Below are 9,770 nucleotides of genomic sequence, written 5' to 3'. Positions count from 1 at the left end.
ATAAATAAGAACAGCAACAACAAAAAGAAATGTTCTAAACTTACCAGTAAAATTACTGTGCAGATTTAAATAGGTTATCATAATGAGAACTCTCCCAAGATTACTTACATGCTCAGCTTCACAGAAAGCTAAACGTTCTGGACACTAAAAAATACAATGATGACTGATTTCTTTTCTCGGTAACTGATTCCTATGCAACCCCCCCTAATCCTTTTGTGTTAAGAAAACTTTTTCCATATCTAGCACTCTTACTAGCATGTGAAATTTTAAGTGTCTTCCCTTTGAGTTCTATTCAGTCATTTGTCAATTAAAATAGAAATGTACAAATCCAAAAAGTCTCTTTTGACATTCACAGTGTAAGTACAACTTCAGTCTAAGATATCAGGCTACACAGAATGCTTCTTTCATCATAACATTTTTTTTAATTTGAATTATTTTTTAATGATTTTTTTTATTATATTATGTTAGTCACCATACAGTACATCCCCGGATTCCGATGCAAAGTTCGATGCTTCATTAGTTGCGTATAACATCCAGTGCACCATGCAATACGTGTCCTCCTTACTACCCATCACCAGTCTGTCCCATTCCCCCACCCCCCCTCCCCTCTGAAGTCTTCAGTTTGTTTATCATAGTCCATCGTCTCTCATGTTTCATTCCCCCTTCTGATTACCCCCCCTTTCTTTATCCCATCATAACATTTTAACAGGTGAACTCTTGTCATTTCTTCCTTCTTTTCTTTTATTAATTCTCTGTTTTGAAACTACTTTGGACACTTAAGTGTACCAAGGTTTTGAGATAGTATAGTCATCATAACCAACAGTTGTAAAGCACTCAGACTAGGTCTTTTATCTTTCCAACCTGATTTTAGCTCAGAGGATATTAGCCACAAGACAGAAAAGCCCTTGAGCAGGAATTGTCCAGCTTCTGCAAACAGTGTGCTTGCTTCACGTGTGTGGGGTACATGAGGACTGTTGTTTGGACCACGTGGGGTTAGAATCTGCACACAGAATTCAGGTTTGGGTGTACTCTTCATTGATAACAGAAAAGGTCTTTTTCTCAAGTTTTCTTTGTTTTCTGACTAATCCACACTCTAAAATTGTTGATGTTTCATCTGAGTCAAAATTCATTTCTAGTTTAAAACAGTAATACCACCTTTTCTTTAGAAGAAAATTAAAATGTGGTTCTTGAGGTTTTTCTTTGTGCTGCTGGTAAAAGGGCAAAGCTTACACCTTATATCTAATGAAAGTATTTCAACCAGGTGCAACTTGAGCTTCAAAGTCCTTCCCTAGGGAAGAAAAAGGATTGGGCATTATGTGTCCTCTGATAAGTGTCAGGATCACATGAAATTTACTAGAATTTAAATTTGAATTCATTAATTTAACAACACAGTCCTACAAATTAAAAAAACAGAGCAATGAGTGTATGGTAAGGCATTTTAAAAGACTGGTGTTAAATTCTTTTGTTCTCATAGTTTTGTTGAGATATAATTAACATACAAAAGGGCTAATGTTAAATCTTCACTACAAGGCATAAAATTTAAAAAATTATCTATCATATGAGGTGCCTGAGTGACTCAGTCCATTAAGCGTCGAACTCTTTGATTTCAGCTCAGGTCATGATCTCAAGTCATGAGACTGAGCCCCCTGTTGGGCTCTGCACTCAGTGCAGAGTCGGCTTGAGATTCCTTCTCTCTCTCCCCTCCCCTGCTCTTCTTCTGCTCTCAAATAAATAAACAAATAAAATCTTTTTAAAATAATCTATTATGAATGTGAAGGGAATAATGTTGCTGAAATGACATCTAGTTATCTGTGATTCTACCCACTAACCCAATGATACACTTATATAGAGGTCTACCTCACCATTTGCTAGCTGGGTTGTTTTTTTTTTAATAGATTTATTTTTTAGAGCATTTTAGAATTACAGAAAAACTGAACAGAAAGTAGTTTCACCCTATACAGTAGTCTCTCCTGACCTGCAAAGAGTACATTCCAAGACCAACAGTGGATGCCCGTAACCTCAGATAGTACTGAACCCTGTATATACTGTTTTTTCCTACACATATGTACATACCTATGATAAAATTTAATTAATAAATTAGACACAGTAAGAAATTAACAATAACTATAATAAAAGCTATGTGAATGCGGTCTCTCTCTCAAAATATCTTATTGTATTGTACTCACCCTTCTTCTTGTGATGATGTTTGATGATAAAATATCCACGTGATGAGGTGAATGATGTAGGCATTGACATAGGGCTAGGCTACTACTGACCTTTTGAAGATATATTGGAAGGAGGATCATGTTTCTGAACCACGATTGACCACAGGTACCTGAAACTGTAGAAAGTGAAACCATGAATGAGGGCAGGGGGGACTACTGTGTTCTCTCTTCATCCCCACCCTCAGTTTCTCCTATTATTAACATCTTGCATTGGTGTGGTACAGTCTTTACAATTAATGAACCAATATTGATGAATTATTACTAACTAAAGTCCATAGGTTACATTAGGCTTCACTCTCAGTGGTGTACATTCTTATAGGTATGGACAAACGTATAATGATGTGTATCCATCACTATGGTATCATACTATGCTATGACTTCTTTCACATACTAAGACTTCTTTCACTTGGCACACTTAGCAATGTGCACGTAAGAGTCTTCCATGTCTTTTCATGGCTTCATAGTTCATTTCTTTCTATCACTAGTTTCATTTCAATAGTATTCTGTTGTATGGATGTACCACAGTTTCTTTATCCATTTACCTACCTAAGAACATAGCCAAAGAAGAACATAGCCTATTGAGAGCATAGCATACAGTACATACAGATGTCTATTTCAAAAATTGGTGCAATTTAAAAAATTTTTAAATACAAAGTACTTTAAATTCTAGGCAGACTTATTAAATTTTAAAAATTTTAATGAAATGAAATTTATTGAATGAATGAAATGAATTTAATGAAAAAGTAAATTATAATGTATTGTTGAGCCTATAACACATGGAAATATAACATATTTGCTAAAGGAGGTGGGTAGGAGCAAAGCTGTACTGGGCTAAAGAAATTACTCCAAATGGTAACATGAACACAGAAGGACAAGAAATGAAGAGAACCAGGAATCATAAATAAGAAGGTCAAGGTCAGGGGTGCCTGGTTGGCTCAGTTGGTAGAGCGTGTGACTCTTGATCTTGGAGTTGTTAAGTTTGAGCCCCAAGTTGGGTAGAGGTAACTTAAAATCTTTTTTTTTTTAAGATTTTATTTATTTATTCGACAGAGATAGAGACAGCCAGCGAGAGAGGGAACACAAGCAGGGGGAGTTGGGAGAGGAAGAAGCAGGCTCCTAGCAGAAGAGCCTGATGTGGGGCTCGATCCCATAACGCCGGGATCACGCCCTGAGCCGAAGGCAGACGCTTAACCGCTATGCCACCCAGGCGCCCCTAAAAATAAAATCTTAAAAAAAAAAAGTCAAGGTCAATATAACAAAAGCTATAAATATGTACTTGCTCTCCTTTCAGCTTCTTTAAGAGATACAAAGTAATCATTATAACAAGTATTGTCGGGTTTGTAACATCTATATATACAATATGTATAACAATTCTGCCACACACAAAAAAAGAGGGCGATATGGAATAAAACCACATTAGAGTGAGGTTTTTAATCTCATTGGAATTAAGTTAGCATAAATCTAAAGCTGAGCCTAGAAAATTAAGATGTTTATGGTAAGCCCTAGAGCAACCACTAAAAAAATGCTTTAAAAAAGTGAAAAAAATTACCTATTAATAAACCTAGCCAAGGAGGTGAAAGACATGTACTCTGAAAACTAAAAAACACTGATGAAAGAAATTAAAGATGACACAAATAAAAATAAGGGTATTCCATGCTTATGGACTGTAAGAACCAATACTGTTAAAATATTCATACTACCCAAAGCAATCTATAGACTCAATACAATCCCTAACAAAATACCAACAGTATTTTTCACAGAACTGGAACAAATCATACTAACACCTGTGTGGAAACACAAATGATCCCGAAAAGCCACAGCAACCTTGAGAAAGAAGAACAAAGCTGGAGGTATCATAAGTTCAGAATTTCAAGTTATACTACAGAGCTATGTAATCAAAACAGTATGGAACTATCACAAAAATAGGCATATAGATCAATAAAACAGAGAGCCCAGAAATAAACTCATGCTTATATCATAAATTAATCTATGACAAAGGAGACAAGAATATACCGTGGAGAAAAGACAGTCCCTTTAACAAATGGTGCTGGGGAACACTGGGCAGGAAAAAGAATGAAACTGGACTCTCTTACACTACACACAAAAATAAACTCAGAATGGATTAAAGACCTAAATGTGAGACATGAAGCCATAAAACTTCTAGAAGAAAACATAGGCAATAATTTCTTTGACATCAGCCATTACAAAATTTTGCTAAATATGTCTCTTTAGGCAACAGAAATAAAAGTAAAATAAAACTACTGAGACAATATCAAAAGAAACAGCTTTTGCACGACAAAGGAAACAACAAAATGACAAGGCAACCTAGTGAATGGGAGAAGATATTTGCAAATGATATTTCTGATAAGGACTTAATATCCAAATATTATAAAGAACTCATACAGCTCAACACCAAAAAAGAAACAATCTGATTAAAAATGGGCAGAGCACCTGAATAGATATTTTTCCAAAAAAGACACTCAAATGGACGTTACATGAAAAGATACTCAACGTCAGTAATCGCTACGTAAATGCAAATCAAAACCACAATGAGATATCACCTTATACCTGTTAGAATGGCTATTATCAAAAAGACAAGAAATAGTTAAGTGTTGGCAAGGATGTGGAGAAAAGAAACCTCTGTACATTGCTGGTGAGGATGTATATTGTTGCATCCACTGTAGAAAACATTATGGAGGTTCCTCTTAAGATTAAAAATTATAAATAGAATGATCTAGTAATTCCACTACCAAGTATGTATTCAAAGAAAATTAAAACACTAATTTAAAAAGATATATGGAGGGGCGCCTGGGTGGCTCAGTCAGTTAAGCGTCCAACTCTTGGTTTCGGCTCAGGCCATGATCTCACGGGTGGTGAGATCAAGCCTAGCATCAGGCTCCACACTTAGCAGGGAGTCAGCTTGAAGACTCTCTCCTTCTGCCCCTCCCCCCACATGCATGCTTTCTCTTTCTCTCTCTCTGTAAAATAAATACATCTTTTTAAAAAAAGATATATGCATTATTCGCAATAGCCAAGATATGTTAGCAATACAAGTGTCCATCCATAGATGAATAAAGACAATGTGGTACATATATACAATGGAATACTATTCAGCCATATAAAAGGATGAGATCTTGCAATTTGCAACAACATGAAGGGACCAGAGGATATAATACTAAGTGAAATAAGTCAGACAGACAAAGACAAATACCATATGATTTCATTCATATACAAAATTTAAGAAACAAAACAAATAAAGAAAAAAGAGACAAAGAAAAAAATAGACCCTTAAATAGAAAAACTAATGGTTGCCAGAAAGGAGGTGGATAGATGGGTGAAACACATCAAGGGGATTAAGAGTACACTTATGGTGATGAACACTGAGTAATGTAGAGAATTGCTGAATAATTATATAGTATGTCTGAAACAAATACAATACTGTATGTTAATTATACTTCAATTTTTAAAAAAAGGAAGATAAAAACTCATTAAAGAAAATAACTGCTCCATTAGGAAATATTCACCTGTTGCAAAATAAAGCAGTAAAAGAGGGATAGAGGAACAAAAAACACGTTAGACATATGGGGAACAAAGAAACATGGCAGACATAAATCCAACTTCACCAATAACATTGAATGCAAATGAATTAAGCATTCTAATCAAAAGGCAGAGGTCATCAGACAAGACTAAAAATATAAGATCCAACTATGTGCTGTCTATAGGAGACACTACCACAATGATCTATCATGCAAGCAGCAACCACTGGACAGCTGGAATTGCTGTATAAGACCAAGTAAATTAAAAAATTTTTAAAAGTTACTAGAGGAGTGGTGAAGCCCAGGTTAATTCCCCTCGAATGGTCATGTTGTAAATACTATTCCAAATATTGCTTCATCGTAGTCATATACAATAGTGCAAAACTGAAATGACATACACATCCACCAACAAAGGAAAAAAGAGACATCACCTAGTTATAAAAATGTTTACTGAAACTAGAATTATGCAAAAATAGATGGGTGTGTTACATGAAAAAGCCAACTATCGCATTATACTCATGAGTACAAGAAAACTAAATATTCCATATGGAAATAGGTCAAAATAAGCCAATACATTAATGTTGGTTCAGTTTGGACAATAGAACTCTGGGTGGTTTTGTTTTGTTTTCTTTTGCTTTTTGTACTTTCCAGATTTTTGTGAATGGATCAGAACTGTTTTTAAAACAACAAAAAACTAAATTTCATGGAACAAAAGTAAAAGTTTTAGTTTACTGATAAAAGAAAATTCAGTCTCCAGTGTATTCCCAGCTACGGATTCGAAGTCTAGATCTAGATAAAACCTTGAGTATTACGGAAAAGGCGATCTATATTCTCTTAACTGACATCTGAGAGCTCTCCATGGACCAGAAGTTCTCGTCAAAGGATTTTATGATACTCTTTATTTTGTTTGTAGCCTCCGTTAAGATAAGCCAATTACGAGCATATCGGGATTGATGACTGTGTAGCTTAGGTGGTCCAAACGTAATAATCTCTTTCCATAGGAGGAACATAATTAAAAAGCACTTTCGAACTACCCCTGGAGTGTGTATCTTGCACGAAAATAATAATACTTAAAAGGAAGCAAAGATGGGTAAAAAAAAAAAAAAAAGAAAGAAAAGAAAAGAAAAGAAAAGAAAAAACTGCGTGCTTGTTCTGAAAACCTTGATTCCGGGCCAAAATACATTTTTTGTATTGTTTGGTAGTGGGGCTCCAAGCGTTGTGGGTTTTACGCTCCCTGCCTGCAAACCAGAGTCAACGTCCGCTTTTTTTGAATGTGGCTTTCGCGGGAGTCAGCAAAGCGTGCCAGGTCCCCGGGCCGCAGCTCTCAGATCTATTGACTACTAGTTCGGCCGGCCCCGCGGCTCCGGAAAGCCGCCTCGGATCGAAAGGTGGCAAGAGCGGCGAGGCTGACAAGGGCAAAAGAGCGCAGACTCAGCGCCCGAGGGAGGAAACGCAGAGGCTGGGCGGCTCCTCCAGGCGCGACGAAAAGGCGCTCTTAGAGAAAATCAGCTCTCAACCTAGAGCCGCAGCTACAGGGCGGGAACCGGCGGGGACCGCGAGCCGCTGCCCCCCTCAAGCACGCCCACCCCTTTCGCCAGGCGCACGCACGCACGCACGCACGCGCTTCCTGGGGCGCGCCGAGGGAGCGCCTACGGTCGGGAAGCGCGTGGTCGGTGAGGCCCCGCCTCTTCGGGGACTTCCGGCCGGTGGATTCAGCGGCTACGCTGTCCCTCCTGCGCGGACCGGGTATAGCTGTGTATGCACCTTTTCGGTGTGCCGGTTTGTGAACTGTGGGAGGAAAAGCGGAAGAGTGAAAACTTGGACTTAAGTTTGTCTCTCAATCAACGTTTGCTGACTTTAATTAAAGTAGTAAGTGATGGTTGCCTTAATTTTAACTCCGCCTTCCCTAAACCCCATTCTTCCAAAACTGCAACACAGTTTTGGTGAATCCTTGACAAATCCCTCCTAGTGCGGTCCAAACTGGTAGTAACCGTGCAAGGGAAAGCGAGTTGGTGAGAAAATCATGAAGAGCTTAGCGTCTGTTCTCTCCACCTATTCTTACCCACACTCGTACAGCATGGTGGGCATTGTCAAATCACTGTTATACATTTGAAACTAATAAAACATTTCATGTCAATTACACTTCAAATAAGAAATTTTTTAGAATCATACAGCAGAAGTGACAAGGGAGATAATACTGTGGTTGAGGAAGTTGAAATTTGCCTATGAGCTCTCAGCAATAAGCTAGTCAGCAATAAGGAAGAGACTACAGCCTTTGGACCCAAGGAAAATAGAGTATAATCTGGATGCTCCTCCAGTGCTCTTTCCATTACCTTTAACTCAAAACACATTTGAATATCAAAGACTTGTGTGGGTTGGTGGCTCAACAAGGACAAATGACATTTTTGTGGGAAGTAGCAGGGTAAGGACAGAGCACAGATGGGAGTTAGATTTCATTTCATATCCTGGCTTGGCACTTAGGAACTGAGTCATCGTAAGTTACCTTACCTCCTAGTGCCAGTGTGCTAGGCTTCTTTTGCCTTAATGTATATTCTACTTTATATCCAAGATGAGATGTTACAGGTTTGCACTTATTTCCAAGAATGAATCTGTAATAGATTTGCACATACATACACTATGTTTATCTATTTTAATTTTAAAATTTATTTTTAATTTTTTTTTAATTTTAATAACATTTGAGCCAATCTGGATACAATGACACATGGCCTTGCCTTCATGGGGGGTGAGGCAGAGAATATAATAATCCATAAATATAAGACTGAATTCACACTAATTTTTAAAAGATACATAGGGATGAGAATCTAGAGGCAGAACACAGAACTCTGAAATCCCAACCTACACACTATTAGTACATAAGTAGATATATGGTTGAAGATATAAACCATCTTTAACATATTTTTGAAAACTTTTTCCTATGAAAAAAGTCTTCCAAGTTATTATACCTGAATCTCATTGTTAAGGAGAAAGAGAAAAATCCTTCACAAAGAAAATTAAGAACCATAGAAAGAAATGCTATAGTGGAGTTCGGGGAGGAGAGGGAATCCACAATAATCAGTAATTATCCAAGGATTAGTGTTCCATATAATAAGAGTCCACGAAAGTAAAACGTTTAACATTTTAAACACGTTTAGGATTAAGCCAACGAAGGACTCATTGTGTAAGAATATTTGTAAATCTTCCCCTCTGAAAACCAAGATATTTAACAAGCCCAGATATTCTGAGGTCAAATTTCTATGGTGAAACCAAACTCAGTTGATTACAAGAATGAAAGCGATTGTCACCCTGATTTCAGGTTCCAGAGTATAAAGAAAGATATTTTTGAAAGAATACGAAGAAACCTACGTGGTGTTAAAAGCTCTCCAAGAGCCAGTAAATATTTTCTCATAAAATATTTCATTTAATCGATTACTATAGAATTCATTATAGAAAAACAAAATCACAACGTGATTTGGACCAAAAATATTACTGAACCAGCGAACCTAACGACTCCCGAATCAATACCCCTAAATTAAGCAAAAACTGAAAGGAAATGCAAAAGTTTCAAATAAATGTGTTAATAATAACTCCATATTAAAAGACATTTACGTTCTAGATACAGTCCTAACTTCCCAGTATTCTCAAAATGTCTTTCTACAAACTTTCCCTTAATGCTACTTCACATTGGGTTATCTAGCCAGTAATAAGGCATTTACTATGCCTCCCAAGCAGCCCAGCAGCAAAATCATCTTGTTCGCCCTAGTTTGAGAATAACTCAACTTGTGGGCCCCTCAGTGAAAACTAGTTCTCGGAACCGCACACAGAATACCGATATCCGACTCCCTCTGTCCCTTCCCTAGCAAGTTTTCAGGACCAAATGTTCGGTGCCAACACTGACTAGCGGGTAAGCCTAAATCACTCACCCCTAAACCCTCAGCAGATGCCGCCTATACCTCCTCACGCCCAACCCCCGTCCCGGAAGTTGCGTCATGGCGCTCGTGCGCCCTGTCCC

At 37.5% G+C, this 9,770-nt stretch overlaps 1 long non-coding RNA gene across 1 annotated transcript; it reads right to left on the bottom strand.

Moving 5' to 3' along the window:
- Positions 1-1,110: 1,110 nt before the first annotated feature.
- LOC109490396 lies at positions 1,111-9,731 on the bottom strand. Its single transcript, XR_002143726.2, has 3 exons — positions 9,682-9,731; positions 2,187-2,341; positions 1,111-1,288 (listed from the first exon to the last, which is right to left on the bottom strand). It is a non-coding gene; the product is annotated as an uncharacterized LOC109490396 (long non-coding RNA).
- Between the last annotated feature and the right edge of the window lie 39 nt (positions 9,732-9,770).

The sequence above is a fragment of the Ailuropoda melanoleuca genome, chromosome 5 (assembly GCF_002007445.2).
Source record: "Ailuropoda melanoleuca isolate Jingjing chromosome 5, ASM200744v2, whole genome shotgun sequence".
Taxonomy (NCBI): domain Eukaryota; kingdom Metazoa; phylum Chordata; class Mammalia; order Carnivora; family Ursidae; genus Ailuropoda; species Ailuropoda melanoleuca.
Note: the sequence above shows the minus strand (reverse complement) of the source record. Positions and strands in the feature narration are given on the sequence as shown.